At 37.0% G+C, this 20,419-nt stretch overlaps 1 pseudogene; it reads right to left on the reverse strand.

The window, feature by feature from the left end:
• The window catches only part of LOC148127753 (uncharacterized), a 109,544-nt pseudogene that overhangs the window by 10,299 nt on the left and 78,826 nt on the right, over nt 1–20,419 (reverse strand).

Below are 20,419 nucleotides of genomic sequence, written 5' to 3' on the forward strand. Positions count from 1 at the left end.
GTATGTGGATCTTTGGTTGTTTGGGTTTTCTCCCATGTAAGTTTCAAAGTATCTAGGCAATGTTTCGATGAAGTCTCATTCATCATCTTCAGGCTTCTGTCTTCGGCTCTGTATGTATGTGTGTATATATTTATATTTATATTTCTGAGGAAGGGTTCATGTCATAAAGGGTTAAGAATCCCTTGGTTTTTAGAGCCTTACAATGTGTAAATCCAGCTTTGAATGTCAGTAAACTATCTGCAAAGATTAGGCTGATTCAGTCATTCTTTTACATCTACTGTATCAAGGGTTATAATAGCATTCTCCAGAATAAAATTATGATTGTACTTTGGAAACAAAAGCAACCACAGGATCAGTTGCTTTATGAGGAAGAAGTGTGGTTAAAAAGATGATAGATGGATAGATAGATAGATAGATAGATAGATAGATAGATAGATAGATAGATAGATAGATAGAAGAGAGAGAGAGAGAGAGAGAGAACAAGAGAGAGAGGTGGGTGCAAACATAACATATTATTATGAACAAAGTTAAAATTTAGTCAGTTATCATTTTGCTGTAATATTACAAATGTATTTTTCTTAAAAATAGCTATGAACTGGATTGTAGTCAGACTCGAAAATTGCCCTTTTCCAAATTTTAACATCTAATTCAGAATAAATTAAAATATGCATTATGAAAAACTTCCATGAAAATGCACATGTGGTTTTGTGTGGACGTTTGTTAAGCAGGCAAAGAAAAAAACCCCCGATAAATTCTCATCACACTATTCTCCTTTAGACAAGCAACATTATACCAAGCCTAGAAAGGAATAGGAAGTAGGAGCAGAAGAAATTAAAGACAAGAGGTAAGAGAAAAGGAAATCTAAATCTAATTCACACCCAAAAACTTTTATTGTATCTCTTCACCCCTTTCCATCCTTTTAAGCCATCCTTACTGTCATTACATTCATACATTAATTCATATATTGCCATTATACTTTAAAATAAAGAATAAATTAGATGATATTAATGTAGCATAAGACCAAGGGTGGGATTCAAATTTTTAACAACTGGTTCAGTGGGCCTGGCTTAGGTGGTGGTCATGGCTTGGTGGTCATGTGACTGGGTAGACATGGCTTGGTGGTCATGTTATTGGCTGGGTGTGACCAACTCAATATCACTCACATCAAGGCACGCATCTCCTCATCTGGCCTCTCATGACTGTGGGGATGCTGCAACAGTTGTAAGTGTGAAAAATGGTCATAAGTCACTTTTTTCAGTGCCATTGTAACTTTGAATGGTCACTCCACACAAGCAAAGTACCAGCAAAGCAGGGGAAAAAAACTCCAGAGAAGTTCCTGAGACAGGAAGTCTAGCCCTGCCAAGAATGTAATAAGGGTTAACGGAGAGGCAGTTTCTGTAAGCAACACCAGAATGTTTCCTTCCTGCCTTGCTTACAGGACTAGGCCAGTAATTTCTTCTAACAACCAGTTCTCCGAACTGCTTAGAATGTTAACAATCGGTACTAGCGAATAGGTGCGAACTGGTAGAATCCCACCCCTGCATAAGACTGAAGAAAAACTGAGTGGCTGAAAGAAATTGCATATGCAAGGGTTTTTGCTTTTGATAGTTGAAAAAAAGTTCAGCAAGCATGTCTTTCCTCATCACCAAGTTCTCTTACTGTGTTAAGCTGTGCTTGCTAAACTGACATCTATGGCAAGGTCCTCAAGAGCTCTGAAGGCGAGACGGGTCAAGCTGAGTTAAATCATCCTACATCCTATTTCACTGAATTATTTTTTTTCTCCTTGAAAGTATGTAAAGACAATGAAATCCTAAAGGTTTAAAATGTGTTTAGCAAGAGATGGGATTTTTCATTGTTTCTTTCCTTAGGGTTTAATGGAAATATGATAAGATTATTCTGTATGAAAGAAAAGAAATCAGACTTCTTAGCCCTTTCTGAACTAAGTCAAGTCATAAATGCATGATCACATTTCCACAAATTCCTCTTTCCATTTTAACATATTGGGCTTGTATTTTAAGGTAAAATAGGTAATTGTATCCTTTCCTTTCTTTCCTTTTCTTTTAGGGAAAAAAGGAATATTTTAGGGGGGGAAAGGAATATTGCCATCTAGAAAAATAGGCTGAATATGCAGCCCTATCTAGCAATATTCATGTTAAAAGTGAGGACAAAATGCCTTACAGAAATGATTTGTTGTTGTTGTTGTTGTTGTTGTTATTATTATTATTATTATTATTATTATTATTATCAAAAAACAACAGAGTACAAAGCAAATGAGATGACTATGCTGGGCTTCATATCACAAATCACTAGTCAAACACTTCCCAAGCGTTTGGGATTCTGTGATGTATTGATAGATTATGTGAGCAGATCCCAGCAAGGTGGCCTTCTGCAGCTGACCAATGGTGATTTTGTCAGTGCCAATTGTTTTTAAGTGCTTGCCTAGGTCTTTAGGCACAACACCCAGTGTGCCGAGTACCACTGGAACCACCTGCACTGATTTATGCCACAGTCTCTGCAGTTCGATTCTCAAGTCCTGGTATCTGGTGATTTTTGAAAGTTGTTTCTCATTGATTCTGCTGTCACCAGATATGGCAATGTCGATGATCCACACTTTTTTCTTCTCCACAATCGTGGAGTGTTGTGTTACAAAACTTTATCAGTCTGTATTTGGAAGTCCCACAGTAGTTTTGAATGCTCATTTTCAACCACTTTTTCAGGCTTATGATTCCATCAGTTCTTTGCTACAGGCAGAGGGTAGTTGAGACACAAATTCCAGTGGACCATCTGAATGACTGTGTTATGACATTGTTTGTAGTCAGTCTAAGCAATTGTCTTACAACAACTCAGTATATGATCGATGGTTTCACCCGCTTCTTTGCAGAGTCTGCATTTGGGGTCATCAGCAGATTTTTCTATTCTGGCTTTGATTGCATTTGTTCTGATGGCTTGTTCTTTGACTGCAAGAATCAGGCCTTCTGTCTCTTTCTTCACTGTTCTGTTGGTCAGCCATAACCAGGTCTTTTCCTTATCTACTTTTCCTTGGATCTTTTCAAGGAACTGTCTATGCAGTGCTTTGTTACAGCAGCTGTCAGCCTGAGTTTGCATTGCTGTTTTCCTATATTGATCCTTGGTTTGCTGCACTTTGAGCAACTTCCTATTGTTGACCTCCATCAAAACTGGATCAACACTGTCTTTCACATAATTTGCCAGAGCATGCTTCTCTTCTTCAACTGTCTGCTTCACTTTCACAAGTCCTCTGCCGCCTGCTTTTCTGGGCAAATATTATAGCCTGTCAATATCACTACACGGGTACAGTGCAGCATTATTATTATTATTATTATTATTATTGTTGTTGTTGTTGTTATTGTTATACTATTTAAAGGGTATTTTTCCTCCAATACACTCAAAGTGAATATATATATATATATATATATATATATATATATATATATATATATATATATATATATATATATATATACATATATATATATATATATATATATATATATATATATATATATATATATATATATATATATATATATATATATATATATTCTGTCTCGCCTTTCCCCTTTCCCAAAAGATGAAAGAGTACAAACTGACACAAACACAGGCAGGCAAGCTGGCTTGGACTTCACAGAGTTAATTCTTTGGAACTGGTAATATTCTTGGCATTCAAATATCTCCTGCCTGCCAAGTCCGAACTGATAGCAAATAAAATTTTACTCACAGAAAATCACAAGGCAGTCCACAAAAATAATCATTCATGAAGGAAAACTGAAGTAAGGTTAAACTTTGTCCCGTACAAAGTTTCAGGAGAAAACACACCCACTTTTATCCCCTGTGGGGCGTGGCTCAATGACTCAGCTCACTCTCTGACCCTCCCACACCTCCTACATTGCTGCTCACATTTCTCCCTACGATGCTGCTTAGGATCGAGCTAACACTCTTCCTCTTTACTCCCTGTCAGGGGCTGCTCCAATATGCCTTCCTCCTGATTAATCTCAGGCTGTTCCTCTCGGTTGTCTGATGGAACCTGAGGCATTACCATGGAGGAAGGTCCTGGGAAGGAAGGCATTGCCAGAGAGGAAGGTCCTGGGGAGGAAGGCATTCCCAGTTCCTCCTCCTCATCTTCCAGGTCCTCTTCCTCTGACAGCATAGGCTCGGGAATCAGGGCTACAACATACATACACACACATATATATATATATATATATATATATATATATATAGTATAGTATATGTATGTATATATGTATATATATATATATATATGTCTTGGCCTGTTTGGGTCTTTTCCCATGTAAGATTGAGAGTATCTTAGTGACATTTCAACGAGGTCCCACTCGCCATCTTCAGGTTAGTGCTTTCAGCTTCGTGCTTGTGCGAGCAAAGCGTGATCGGAGCTGCCGTCTCTCTATAAATACTGGTGGGGAAGTTGGCTGTGTTGTCATTTCTTGATTGGTTGATGGAGTTGATATTTCATAAACTTCTTGGTTTTCTAGAGGGATCTTGTCTTTGGGGTTTCTTAGGATATTGGCTATTTTTTGGTCAGTGTCGAAGGCTGTTCTGATATTGTATTTATGGAGAATTTTGCTGATTTTATCTGTGGCATCACAGATAAAGTTTATGAAATACCATGCAACAATTGCCCAGCCATATACATTGGACAAACCAACAGGAGAATAAATGCACGTATCGCAGAACACAAGAACGCAGTCAGAAAAGAAGAAAATACTTCCTCCCTTTTCCAGCACCTTAAAGCCACAGGTCATGAAATTAATTTTGAGGGAACCAAATTAATCTCCAATACTGAACACTTCAACAAGAGAATAATCAGGGAAGCCATCGAAATAGAGAAACACCCCCATAACATGAATAAACAGGACAATACCTCCCGCCTACCAGACATCTGGAAACTAGCCCTTATCAACAAATGAGTCCAAGCCACAAAAACCAACATTGGACCCAAAACAACACATGATGCCACCACCAATCTCGCTTACCAGACTCAAACCCAAACCCACCCCATAGACAAAAGGCAGCCATCATCCAGAAACCAAACCATGGCTGCATCACCAGCTGCCACACACCCCGACCCCCAAACCAAGCAAACGGACACATGCGATGAACACATAGCCAGGCCTCAAACTCAGAGCCAAACCAAAACCTGGATATCACATCACAGTACTCAGGAAGTTACACCATAAAACCTCAGGACACAGCCAATGACCCAGGAGATTACAGCACAAGACCCAGGATGTCAAAACAATAGAACTCAGAAAGTCATCACACAGTCCATTACCCAGGTCGTTACAACACAGGAGGCTGATAGACACACAGCCTCAACCACACATGTTCTTACAAAAAAGCCAGCCAATCTGCAAACATCAACTCCATCAACCAATTAAGAAATGACAACATAGTCAACCTCCCCACAAGTATTTATAGTGAGACGGCATCTCCAATCATGCTTTGCTTGCACAAGCATGAAGGCGAAAGCACCAGCCTGAAGATGGCGACTGGGAAATCGTCGAAAAGTCACCAAGATACTCTCAATCTTCAATCTGAAACCACTATAAAAGCCTGACTCACAGATGAACACTATACAGAAGCCTGATGATGGCAGATGAGATTCTGCCGAAACGTTGCTGCAACTTTAAAAGCACAACTACAATGACGTGGTAAAATACCCGAACAAAGCTGAATGCCATACATGTAAGTACCCGCGAAAACTTAAGAATATATGTATGTATGTATGTATGTATGTATGAATGAATGTATAAAAATATGGTATTCAGCTTTGTTCGGATATTTTCCCATGTCATTATAGTTGTGCTTTTAAAGTTGTAGCAACGTTTCATCTGCCATCATCAGGCTTCTGTATTGTGATGATGATGGCAGATGAGATTCTGCCGAAATGTTGCTACAACTTTAAAAGCACAACTATAATGACGTGGGAAAATACCCGAACAAAGCTGAATACCATACATGTAAGTACCCGTGAAAACTGAAGAAAACATATAGCTAGCTAGCTAGCTAGATATAGATATAGATATAGATATAGATATAGATATTCAGCATATATATAGCTAAATATGGCCGGTGAAACCTGAGGATGCATACATAGGTGGAGTGAAACCTGTAACATAATTGCTTGAGGAACTGAAATTTTCAAGAAAGTGGTTGAGAAAGAAAAGCACAAAAAGAATACTTGACAAAGCAATTTAAGAAAACAACCTTTTCAGCAAAATGGTACAGAAAAAGCTGACTACATAAATTGAAGCTAATGAAGAGAAGCACAAAGCACAAGAGAATGTTAAATGCGAGATGCTGAAAGGGGCAGAGAGGGAAGAGAAGGAAGGACCAAGGCAAAACCATTTGGCTTTGCAAATATTTCAAAATAAATACAAAACAGATTTGGTTCCATTAATTAGATTTGGTGGATTACTTGAACACAAAGCACCTTATGTGACACGGTTGCTGGGGGAAAATATTAATTCTTTATGGTTGGAATGGCTTTTATTGTCACCCAGAGTCACCTCAAAGCAAGATGGGCAGCAAGCAAATCTAATAAACAAATAAATCAGGGAATAATTTTATAATTTGGGGTAGTCTTCTCCATAGGATCTATGTTATGAAAAAGAGATCCAAGGGAATGGTAATTCTTAAAGAAAAAAAATCATATATTTGTTCATGTTTATTATAAATAAATGTTCTTTATTAAAAGATAAATAAATGCCCATCATTCATTTATAAGTAATACAGCTAATGTACTCAATTACGATTTTTAATTGTATTATTATTTCTCAAAAAAAATGTGTCTGAATGAGAGCATAATAGTTGGAGCTTTTAATTGAAAATGTAAACTTGGACAGTAATCCTTTCAATTTCAGATCTATAGTCATTCAAACTCAATAGCATTCATCATATCATACCATTATGGAAAAGCAGAGTGAAAAGAATGTTAAAATGTCAGCAGATGACTCTGAATACATGCAAAATATGCAAAAATAGCTTTTGTTTTAAATCTGAAAAGAGGAAGATAACTTCTTTCATGTTCTTTGTAAATTAAAACTTAATGAAGTCAACAACATGGTTGGAAGAAAATGAAATGCAGATATCCCCCCCCCCCCAAAAAAAAAACACCCAAAGAAAGAAATGACATTACCAGAATACAGAGCATATTTCAGGTAGTTCTTGTTTACAGGTAATCCTTGATTTACAACTATTTGTTAAATGACCATTTAAAATTACAATGTTACTGAAAAAAAGTGTCTAATGACCAGTTCTCTCACTTTTAACTGTTGCAGAATTCCTCTGCAGCATCAGTCGCATGAATACACTTCAGTTGCTTGGCAACCGGCATGTATTTACCATAGCAGAAGATTGTAGCAATCTTCCTAGGGAATGTGTGACAAGCAAAGTCTCTTAATTACATGATTCACTTAACAACTGTAGTGCTTAACAACAGTGGCAAGAAAGTTGTGAAAAGGGGAACTTAACAACTGCCTTTCTTAGTGATAGAAATTTGGGGCTCAAATATAATCATAAGTCAAGGACTACCTATAGCTACCATAAGCAAAAACCATAAGCTACTTGTTAAGCAAAATTGTTAAGTGAAACCAAAACTCTGCTTATACTCTTTCTGCAGCTTTCCTTTGCTTTACAGACCTGTGAAGGTTGTAAATGTGACAATAGATTGTAAATTTACTTTTTAAATCCACATTATCATTGGGAACAATCGCTACCTGAGGCAGTCGCTAAATCAGCTCTGTTTTTATTCTTTGAGATGTTCTCATCTCCTTATATCCTAACTTGTTCTCATCTCCTTATATCTTAACTTATAAATAGGTGGGAGGCAATTATTTTCAGAGAATAATCAATAGATAAAGGTTTTAGAAAGTTCATAGTATAGAGTCCTATAGTTGGTACTCAACTCTTCTGCCAAAATTTCCATCTCTCTCTCTCTCCCTCTCCCTCTCCCCGCCTCTCTCTTTCTCCCTCTCCCTCCTCTCTCTTCTATCCCTGCTCCCCAAATTTCCTTCTCCTTCTGCTTCTTTCCTTCTCCTTCTCTAACTTTTAAGTTCTTTGGGGAGAATGAGCACATAAATAGGAGCTTCCAACACTATCAATCAAAACAGATTGCGATGGACATTTCAACTTTCTATCCTTTATTTGCTATGGAAAATATGAGAAAGCAGTATGGAAAAAGTAGAGAGCTACAGAAGGAAGATGAAATAGTCTACATGTTCTAAAATTCCATGAATAAGGAGGGGTGATTGCATAGTGCAAGGAAAAATCAATAAAATATTTTTAGATTCAACTCTTCACATGCAAACAGGGACAATGTAATTGAAACTACTTTACCATTAAATTCAGCATTTAAAGATACATTTTACTTTACTTGAAGCCTAGTCCATGTCCAAGATATTTTATAGCTGGCAGCATTTAACAAAATAACAGTGTTTGAAGACAACTCTAGATCTATATATTTATTTAAAAGAAGCCTTTACCACATTTTTTTCTTTATTCTCCTGTACTGTTTTACCTTTCACAGTTCTTCAGATTCAGCTGAGTGTAGATGAATTGTAGGAAAGGATGGAATAATCAAATCTGGAGATAAATATTGCTTAATTGCAAAACACAATAGATTTAATGGATTTCGAAACATTATCTCACATATGTGAAATTGAATATTGCATCACAATGATTGCTATAGCTAGTGACAGTTTTTAATTTCTGGAGCTTACTCAGAGTCAGTGGAAGTAATACCTTTCAAATGGCAAAGTACAGCAAAATATTTCAGAGGTGTGCCCAAATATCCACTATTTCTTGGTTGTGAAGCATGTGGGAACTGTCAACCAATTCCTTATAGTACTAAGGAGAAGAAAACTGGCAATAGATTTTTAGAGGACAAACCAGACTTAAAATTAAAACTCATTAAAACATTGGACAGAAAGGAAAAACTTTCACTGAAAATAACACTGAAAATTTTTCAAAACAGGTATTGTGAAATGTTGATATATAAGCTTCTTGGTTCTGGAAACGCAATCTCTAGACTTTTTTTGGACAGAACTGGCTGAATGACATATTTTTGCTGAAGTATCTTGTGGTTGCCCTTTGGTAGATTAGATTTTATGCATAGTCACAACTTGGTGATCAACGGCTCAGATCTCACATGAAAGTTGCTTGGTTTTTCTGGGCAGAACTGGCTGAATGACACATTTTTGCTGAAGTATTTTGTGGTTGCCCTTTGGTAGATTAGATTTTATGCATAGTCACAACTTGGTGATCAACAGCTCAGATCTCACTTGAAAGTTACTTGAAAGTTTGGTAAAAAAATTTGATTCTGGGGTTCTCTTTACACATAGCAATAGCACTCAAACTTATATACCACTTCAAAGTCCTTTATAGCCCTCTCTAAGTGGTTTACAGAGTCAGCATATTGTCCCTAACAATCTGGGTCCTCATTTTACCCACCTCAGAAGGATGGAAGGTTGAGTCAACCTTGAGCCTGATGAGATATGAAATGCCAAAATGCAGTCAGCTGGCAGTCAGCAGAAGTAGCCTGCAGTACTGCACTCTAACCACTGAGCCACCATGGCTCTTATATGTCATATAAACATATATCATATAATTAATTAAGTAATTAATTAATATAATTAAAGATGACTTTGTTAACCAGGCATTGATAAGTAGACTTGTACACTAAGTAGCAATATAAATTAGCCATCTAAAATGTTTGGATTTTCAGCAGAGAGCTACATGAGTCCCTTATATAGCAGACAATCTACATTGCAGCTGCCATACATAAATTAGCATAGACCATACACCATTTCACAGAGTCTCATGCATCTCTTTTAAATGGTCTCTCTTCCAGGAAGACTCTGGCAATGTGACAATCTTCCGATAGCCAAAACAGACATCTTAGATCCCAATAATCCTTGGTGCATTTTAAATATTTTAACAAGTGGCCTTCCAAGAAAATTTAAGTAGATATTGCTAGCATATCCGAATATATTAGAGTGAGGATATATCTTGTTTCATTTCTTGAACAGCTACTGAACTATTGACTGTGAATATATTGTGGTCTTTGAAACGAACTCATTCTGATTTATTGTAATCCAATACTAGGATATATATGGTATTGGCTAATCACATGACATAATGCCTCTGTTTTGATAGCCCAGGGCAAATTGAAGTAGTAGCCATTAAGTAGTCAAAGGGAGAGATTGAATCCAATTATGAGTAAGATGAGGGTTTTTTTTTTGCTCAGGGGAATTATTCTTAAATGGTGGCAGCGCAAAAAGGAAAAGTGTCAAAAGAATGTCCAAGTATTAAACGTAAGTGACAACCAATGACGGATTTGTCTATTGTTTGTCCTAAATTTTGTGCATGTGTTTGTCTGGGTATCCATATGGATCTATGTGTGTTATACATATGGTAGAATCTTGTTCGGTCTCCTTGTTCTAAGCTACAAACCTGTCAAAATTTAGCAAATGAAACAGAACCCAAATCAGTAATCTTGTACTACATAACAATGCCAAATTGTTAAACTAGAAAAGCAGTCATATTTATTTATTCTTTCTGGGTAGCTAATAATAATTAAAAAGAAAAAAAAGATGAAGAATAAAAACATAAATAGACAATTGGCAGTCAAAATAAATTGATTTAAAAAGTAATACAGTTATGGTAAAAAATATTTCAACAAAACTATTTAATAGCCTGTAACAGATAATCTGAACCACCACCCCCCAAAGCCTCAGTGATTTATTTAGAGCTTTATGACAGGTCAACCAAATCAGGGCCAGTGAATGTCTTTTAATAATAGCTAGATCCCATCGCAGGGTAAATACAGATAGAACGAAAAAGACACAGGCTTCAGAAACTTCCAGAAGTTTCCTATTTAATGAGAAAATGGAGAAAAGTAAGCATGTTTCCTTATTTCAGAAATGGCAGGGCTTATGTAATTAAGATTGTACTAAATCTGTCAATTTTATCTCACAGTTGTAAATTCAATTCACCTCAGCAGTTTGTAGTATTCTGAATGAAACCAAGTTGAGTTAAGAAAGAAATTGGCACCCAGTGTATTCCCATAAGTTTCTCTCTAAAGGTTGAGACATCATGGAAGTCCCAAAGGTGCTTTTTCCAGAGGCAATTGGACTTTCTTGTTTTTTCTTTGAAGACATTTTGCTCAGTGGTGGGATTCAAACTTTTTAGTACCAGTTCTGTGGGCATGTGCTTCAAAAATATAGAACATGCTTATGTGTTCTGCTGCCCTACTAAAAATGTATAAGTATGGTGTGCTTGAACGTATGAGGTTCAAAATATTGTCTGTAGTGCTGGATTTATTTGATCAAAAGCCACTTGGTTGCTGCCATTTTTATACACAAAATATAAATTTTCCAGGTTTTATGGTCATGAATGTTTTATGTAGGGAAGATTTTTTAAAAATTGATTTCTGTGCAAATAGAGTGATTAACAATTCAAAACTGAGTTATTTGAACTCAACTTTCTTAAAATGGTAATGCTCAAAGACTCATCTAACACTGAATAACCAAGCAGAACATTACTCCAACATTTTACGGTATTAATGACAAAACTAATTTTTTAAGGTTCCAATGCAATTGCTTCTTTTGTCTCACAATTTTCTATTCCTGCTTTTTTTTTTTTGCAGAAAGCTAGGTGTGATAATAAAATGATAAGAATCTAATAATGAAAAGTCTGAGTTAGATATCTGGCCCATTTCACTGCACAGTTCTTCTTCCAATTACATATCCTTGAAATAAATATAATAAATTGTGAAAGAATGTTACTTGTCAAAGCTTGTCAAAGTGCATTTAGCCTGGTCATGGTTTTGTTTTAGTACTGAGATCTGTCAACAAATCTATGAGAGAGGACTGTTTGCTTTGGCTAATATAACAAAAGTATTGTGTCTTTAAAAGCTGGATGGCGATGGAGGAGGAGGGGCCTGTAAGATGCTGATCAATGACATTTATTACAAACTCTGAATGACTGTAATTCATTTTTAATTTCAGATGAAATGAAAGTGCAGAATTCAATGCTTATATAAATCTTCTTCCCTACACTGCAAATGGCCCTGACAGATGGAAAATCATTTGTAAAGCCCTTGCTTAATAATTGCAATTACTTGCATATTATTTTGTTTGCAAGTACCTCCTTGCTGCAGTTTCTTGTAATTTTGCCTTATGATTATCAACAAATCCCACACAGCAGCATCTAATAGGACTCAGCATGGACAATTTTCCATGCAGATTAAATCTCAGCCCATATTCTCCTAATCCTTTGATTGCTCTCCGGGGAAATATTCCTTTATCTGCTGTCTCCCACTACTTTGACTATTCGTGAAGATAATAACTATCAGAGAGCAAGTAGGAATATAGATCTTACACCTGGCCTAGTTAAAAGGATCCACACACTGAGTCCAGATTGCCAATTTCAAGGCCATCTGCAGTGGTTGATTGTTTTTCTTTATCTTGCTGCTTCCACTGGCAATAAAATCAAAATATTGCTGTAACAAACAAACAAACAAACAAACAACAAGCCAACCCGGAAAGTTGCTGCCAGGAGAGACTGAAATTCCATCTTCCTTCTTCTGCAACTTCCAGACATAATGGGAATCTTGGAACTTTTCTTTCTTGGTTGTCATACTATCTAACACATTTAAGATGTATTATACAATTAATTGCTTAGTCTATTGGCTTCTGTTCATATGGTTACTCTCTCCTGCTGTTGCTACAACTTCCCATTCTTCAACCATTTCTTCACTGTTAGTAAATTTTAAGTCAGTTTAGTCCTTACTTTCCTCTTTTACCTTTGGAAGATTAATTTGTTTGCAAGAACTTGTAAATCTCCCATTTGATGTTGTTTCCCTATCCTCCATTAGCATAGTGATGAATTTCCTGGACATCTTAGCCATTTGATTTGTGAAGATTTCTTTTGTATCCTCTGCTTGGTTGGGTGACCCATTAGGCCTTATTGTTTCTCTTCTCCTTAATATTAATAATAATAATGTCATATTTGCTCTCCCTCACCCTCTGTACAAGGACTTCAAGTTTTTCTTATTTGTACTCCATACTCTGAACATAAATGCACAGACATCTGAAACTTTGGTATTGCTGTTTTTAGGTTTGCTGCTGCCTGCTGCATTTCCTTCTATATTCTTGAGCACCCCTTTCTTGTTACCACTTGCATTCTTATTGTAAGATGTATACTGCCTTCAAACTTAAGCTTTCAAAATGCTTCTGGATATTGTTCTCCCTCTCTCTCCACATCTCATCATTGAGTAAGTTGAGTGAGCTGAGTATTCTTCAAAAAACTTTCTTCCCAGTCCTGTGAATTACAGCACATTACTCACTAGATGTTGTCTCTACAGAAAAACATCATGGTGTTATGTTGCTGTCATGTAATGTTTCACAACATTTTTCCCTTCGTGGAGCTGGGCTGGGCATGGCATGCACATGATGCATCCAGCCCATGGGCTGCCAGTTTGACACCCCTGCTCCAGGAGTATGTAAAGTGTCCTAATGTAAAGAGTATGTAAAGTATCCTAATCAGCACTTTGATTATCTGGAAACCTATTGGTAAACATTGAGGCAACCACCCATTGCTGAACTTGCCTCCTCCAGTCAGGTTGCTAACTCTTGGATCAATTGGCTCAACTTCAAGGACAATCCTGTGTATTTCAGTAATCTAACCATGAAGTGAGAAAGACATGAGTAGTGTATCAACCAGAGCTATAAAAATCCTTCCTGCCCATGGTTTCCATCTGTCACTTGAGTACTAGGGTAGCAATATATAATTTAGCATTATCAGTTTACAAATGATTCTATCACCCAGACAGTATTACCTCTCTCCCTGCAATTTAAAGCCAATATTAAAAGAGAGAGAGAGAGAGAGAGAGAGAGAGAGAGAGAGAGAGAGAGAGAGAGAGAGAGAGAGAGAGAGAGAGACCTGTAGATTTCCATACTAGAAGAACCCCAAAATTGACCATTATTCACTATGGACCCCAGCTGCTACTGCCTATTCAGGTGGGAAATATACCACTGTAAAACATTGTTCTCCTACTCTGGGCTCAGATGCTGCAGGAGGATATCATGGCCACCTCTCAGCAGTTGGTTCAGTTTCCCCATCTGGGTCTGAACACAGAAAACTGCAGGGTGTCCAATGCTATTTCCATTTCATGCACACATCTGTATCCACAATGAAAAGAGTTCAGATTTCATTAAATTTCCTTAAGGAACCTCTGTATCTGAAGCTTCATCATCCTCCAAATCTTTCCCAAATTGGGTCCAATTGATCATGAGTTAGTTTCTTCAGCAGGGAGAATTTTGTTGTATTCCTTCATTAAGGCTTCCTGCCTTTGTAGAGCTGCTGGTGCTCAAGACGGGAGCCAGGAAGTAGGAGTAGATTTTATGCAACCGCTTATGATCCTCATTGTATCATTTAGTGTAGCATCGATCTTGCTAGTGTGGCAACTATGAAGTCAAACAGGGACGTACCTTGTCCAGATGCCCTGTGATGGAATGTTGTCTAGGTTCCTAGGAGGGAGGAATTGTGTTTTAGAGTAGCAAGAGTAGCATAGTATATGGCAGTGGTGGCTAACCTTTTTCAGCTCCCATGCTGATAATTGCATGCATGCTCACTTGCGCGCCACCCAGAAGGCAATGTGTGCTGCCCCCCCATGCCTCCTGCGCATGTGCACACAACCACCCCTTGCATGCCACTTCTCTGTGCATGTACATGCGATTACCCCCTCGTATGCCTGCATCTTTGCGCATGTGTGCATGATTCCCCCTTGTGTGCACCGTGTCTGCACATGCACGTGCAATCCCCTCGTGTGCAGTGTATCCCTGCACATGCATCCCCCCTCCGCCCCCTGCGTGTGCGCACCAGATAACTGACAATCAGCTGTAGGGTGGTGGCATTCACACATGTGCAGTGGGGCTCTTCCAATCAACCTCTCACATGCCAGGGGAAATGGCTCTGCGTGCCACTTCTGACAAGCGTGGCATAGGTTTGCCAACATGGGTATATGGTGTATATGAGAAATTAATTAAAATTAATTTGTATATGAGAAAAGGGGTAAAAAAGGCCCTAATAGGTCCCAGAGAATATGTTTTATAGTGCAAATAGTCTCATTTAGCTTGGCAAGATTTCTGGCTATCATGAGGAACAGTAAAGGAAACTTCTTAGAAGAGTTACACTGTGGTTTGTTTGTTTTTTTGTTTTTGGAGCATGACATGCCCAAAGTTGTATGGGCATGGGTCCAACCAAAGGATCCAAAGGCAATGTTCTTGACAAAGAGCACCCATCTACTCAATCTCTGCAAAGACAAAAGAACATTAGCAGATCTTGCACATGAGCCCAAGTCATCTTGTCAGATTCTAACTAAGTGGTGTCTAATACAAGCAAATGTGAGCAATTTAACTGCAAAGAACCTTGCACAAATGTCACTGTGGCCTTTGGGGAGGAAGGGAAGAAAATAGATAAAACATGCCTTGTAGGTTATAGAAAAAAGAACACCTGAATGCTCTGTAAAATTACTCTATTAATCATTTGCATTTCCAATTAAGAGGTCCTGGACAGAGCCTGAAAAATGTTCCTGAGAAATCAGTTAAATCATGAGCTGCATCTTGCAGAGGGAAAAGGCTCCAAGAAAATTTCAGTTTTGGAATGTTCTGAGAGGAAGGATTTCTTTGGTGCAAAATCAGTGCGTGTAAATCAAAGTAATGTTTTGTGACAGTGGAGTAAGTTAGAATATCTACAGTGATAGCAATTATATTTTATTGAAACATACATATATACATATGCATACAAATACACATATATACATATATTGTACATATACAAATATACATACATATATGTAAATAGATCAAGGGTTTTGAAATTTGGCAACTTTAAGACTTGTGGGTTTCAATTCCCAGAATTTTTTTAGCCAGCTATGCTGGCTAGGGAATTCCAGGAGTTGAAGTCCACAAATCTTAAAGTTGCCAAGTTTGAAGACTCCTTGAATAGATATACATAAAGGCAGTCCCCAACTTACAACTAATTGTTCAAAGTAAGGAGGGACTCAAAAAAGGTTATGACTGCTGCCGCACTCCTAATGTCAGTGATTGGATTTTGGGTGCTTGGCAACCAGCCTGCATTTAAAATTAGTTGCACCGTCCTGTGGTTGTATGACTTGGATAAAACAGGTTGGCACATATCACATGAAACCATGCGGTTCACTTAACAACTACTCATTTCACTTAATGATCAGACTCACTCATTTAGTGACCATTGTAAAAACTGTCATAAAACTGAGTTTGGTCATGTGGTGGCTCCACTTATAACCACAACAACATATAACCAAAATTTAAATACACAGAAGTGGAGAAAATTTGAACTTACATATTATTGAATAGTTGCACACATTTGGTTGTTTCTAGGTGAATCCCATTAATTTTATTTATTTTACAAATTACCTCTCACTTTTCACTGATTGGAATGCAATGTCACACCAGTACCAACTTTTAATTGAATACTATTTTCTCTCATCTTCTGCATTATCAAAATCTTCTCTTCAGGCTCAGTCTATCTCTACCAAATATTTGGAATGGGGTAGCTGGGTACAGCAAATTAGCAGTTAGCATCTTTTTCATTCTATAATGTGTTTTCTCATTCTGTGCTATTGTATGGTATTTCAAGGACAGAGTCTATATGATTACTATCCCTTGCTAAACTTCAGTATTTGTCAAGGTTCCCTAAGAACTCTGTTCTTGCTTGGAAGAATAGGTTAAGAAGAACAATTTGAAAACAATCCCTTTGTCTTTGTTTTTAACAATCTCTCATAAGAGCCAACTCTGTTCCTGAAGTTTGAACATCTTAATGGGTTTTCTTAATCCAAATTCAGAAATAAGCATGTTGTGTGAGCCAGGCTGATGGTATCCAGACTCATTTATGTTTAGAACTGAGTCAGTGAAATCACTGCAATTTCAATAAATATAACACATTTCTGTGCCAACCTATTTTTTTCCTCCTGAAATTTCTCTGGTGCCTTTGCTTTCTTGGTTAAATGTTTGATACTGTGTTTAAAAAAGGGAATGAAGAAATAAATATATGTTATGGTGCTTTTTCATGATATTTGGACACAATTAGTTACAATAATAAATAAGAACACTTTTATATTAGAAGACAGAAGAAAATCATTTTTTATTGTCCACTCTGGGCTTTTGGTAAATGTAAACAATAATCCTTTTAGAAAGTATTACTAATAACTATGACAGATTACAGATAACTGGAAACCATAAATATATATATGAGAAAAAGCAATTAGAAACAGATAGTTGAGCATGCTAGTCTAAAATCATATTGAAAATCATTAAAAAATAATAAATTGTAACTTCACTACATAATGATAAATACTCCCATAAAAAGCATAAAATTATAAATAAATAATAACACATTTATTTTAATCTCTATTAGTGCATTTAAGAACGTCAGGGAAAAAAAGAAGGAAATAATTATATGTACAAATGATCCTACAGGATGAAAAGAGACATGTTTACTGGCAACACGTTTTAATGTTTGGATATTAAATCAAGTCAGTTCCTTGACCCTCCCATGTCCTTAATCTTCTTTTTGTAATCTTGATGGAAGATATTAAATCATGAAATGTTGCAGTTTTATTTTGATGAACTTTGAATTAGTGAATACAATTATAATAAAAACACTGTAATCTACAAGGGCTTAGGAATGTCAGTGTAGAACAAGAGTTTCCTCCTTTTTGTTTTAAGCCAAAGACCTAATTTTGAATGTTGGTACTATGTTATGGGCATTGTCTGAAAATATTTGCCATGTTGAGCATGGCTAATGAATCAATAGTAGTGTGATTAAAGATTATGGTAATGTTATTCTCTATTCAGCTAAGTCTTCCAAGGTGCTTCCTGCTATTTCAGTTTATTTCTTTCATCTAGACTCCTGAAGAACTAGGCTATTGCCATTCACAATTCTTTTCTTGGAGAGCTTTATTATCTGATTGTTTGTCTGGTTGTTTTCATGAATGGATGCACTGCCCAGCTCTCAAAGAGGCATGTTTTATCATTTTAATTTTAAAAAAAATCAGAGAGAAAACTTTGTAACAGAAAGAAATATGTCTTTTGACATATTGGCATGAGCTAAGGACCTTTGGAAGACATGTCCAGCTGGGCTCAGTTCCAAGTGAGGAAAAAGACAACAGAAACATGAAAGCTGTTTGGAAAGATGGTTTAATGGTGGACAGGACCACATGGTTTGAAGTCCTGGGTAGCTGATCACATGGAATGGAGAGTGAGATATACTTATACCATCTCTTGGTTTTTGACTTGCTTCCTGTTCCTGTGAAATAAATATATTCTGTTTGGTTGTCAGACTCCCTTGGGGCCATGTAGGTTGTCTTGAGTCCCAGGCTTGGTTGAATCTTGCTGGGTGTTGTAATCTTCCCAGGTGCCATATGGATAGAGGGCTAATCCTAATGTACTGAGGGTGAAGGTCTTTCATGTTGTAGATAAGCTGGCCCAGCCTTTTGTCTTCTAGAAAGGATGGCCCAGTCTTTCTGGGGCTATTAACAAAGGTGGGGCTGCTTTCCAAGAGCATGTATCTCTTTTTCTTATCCAGGGATGTATAATATTCTGCCTTTTTAATATTTCCTAGAATATTTCATCCTTCTAGGAGAAGGGTGGGTTCTAACTTTCTACAGAACCAAGTAACATTGAGACATCAACATTCTGCGAGTTTACTAAGCCATTCCTTATTGACATTCTTCTATTTGTGAATTTTATCCATTTTATTTTATGCATTTATTTTTAAGATTTATGGGCTGCCTAACTCAGACAAAGACTCTCCATGGCATACAGGGTTAAAACAAACAATAAATTAAAAAGAATCTCACCATATACAAAATACAATATAAATGCAAAATATAAAATGGTGACCAGCACCTACAAAACAACACAAAGGGGACTTTCATTCAATTGGTCCAGTGGTAGGATTCAAATTTGTTTTACTACCAGTTCTGTGGGTGTGGCTTGGTGGGCAGGGCAGGGGAAGGATACTGTGAAACCTCTAGTCAGAGGTGATATTTGCTGGTTCTCTGAACTATTCAAAATTTCCGCTACCAGTTCTCCAGAACTGGTCTGAACCTGCTGAATACCACTTCTGAATGGGTCCCTAATGCCTGGTGGAAAATATGTTTCCTAAAAGTGAGAAGACTGTTGTATGTAGGGGTGGGGGTAGTTCCAGAGGATAGAGTAGCCATTCTTGCAAAGTTTTGAATCCTACTATCCTTCACACACACACACACACACACACTACATCTGTGGACTGCTTTTTGTCAATCTTACATGGTTTTGTCTGCAAATGTAAGAAATACCATTTAAATAGTGTTGCTATTAAGTAATTTTTACAGTTGCAAAGAGCTCTGGACAAGCAAGTTTAAAGTTTTTCCAATTTCTAGGACTTTTTCATTTCTTTTCATAATTTATTACAGTTGTCCTGCAAAATGTCTTTGTTGTACCCTCTCAGATAATGTCCTAATGAATTAAAACTGATCTGTGATGTGAACAAAGCTTTGATCAAATCCTGTTTGATCTGGAACAGCATGTGCAGAACACCAGTCAGAAGAATGAAAATGTGGAATAGTACATTTTACAGATACCCAATAATCCTAATCTGACCATTCAAGGTCTTGTTTGAGGTTGTTCAAGGCAGAACTTTTTACCTTAGAGATGCTTGAATTTGATTATTTGTCTGAGTACATTTCATTATACAACTAGATAACATTATCAGTACTCTGAGCTGTGTGTGTGTGTGTGTGTGTGTGTGTGTGTGTGTACCTACTTCCCCTCTGGTTCCCCTCTAGTGTGGCCTTGTACTTTTTCTATATATTTAAATTAGGGAGATAATGTAGCATTTCCACCTTGATCAAATTACTGTTATGGTACATTTACTTAAGAGGCCATGAAGGTAGAAGATGTTTTTAACTGAAGTTAATGGAAATGAAGGAACAGTGATGGGGATATATAATGAATCCACTCATAAAATAATACTGTGAATTTTATTGACACAACTAAATGGTTAGATGTTACTACTATGTATGGTTTTGTTGCTGAGAATAAAGCATCCACTGTCTACTTATACAAAAAAAGGTAATGCTGAAGAAAAAGAAAGCAGATGAAGAAGATGTTTGGAAATAAGCTGAACCTCTGGTCTGCAGTTCCTTCTCTGCAGAATACAGAATAATAGAGTTAGAAGAGTCCAACCTCCTGGTCAAGCAGGAGACCCTATACATTCCATACAAATGGCTGTCCAATCTCTTCTTTAAACTTCCAGTGATGGAGTAAAACCACAAGTTCTGGAGACAAGCCAT

This window comes from Pseudonaja textilis, chromosome 1, assembly GCF_049901715.1.
Source record: "Pseudonaja textilis isolate UNSWEBS1 chromosome 1, rPseTex1.2, whole genome shotgun sequence".
Lineage (NCBI taxonomy): Eukaryota > Metazoa > Chordata > Lepidosauria > Squamata > Elapidae > Pseudonaja > Pseudonaja textilis.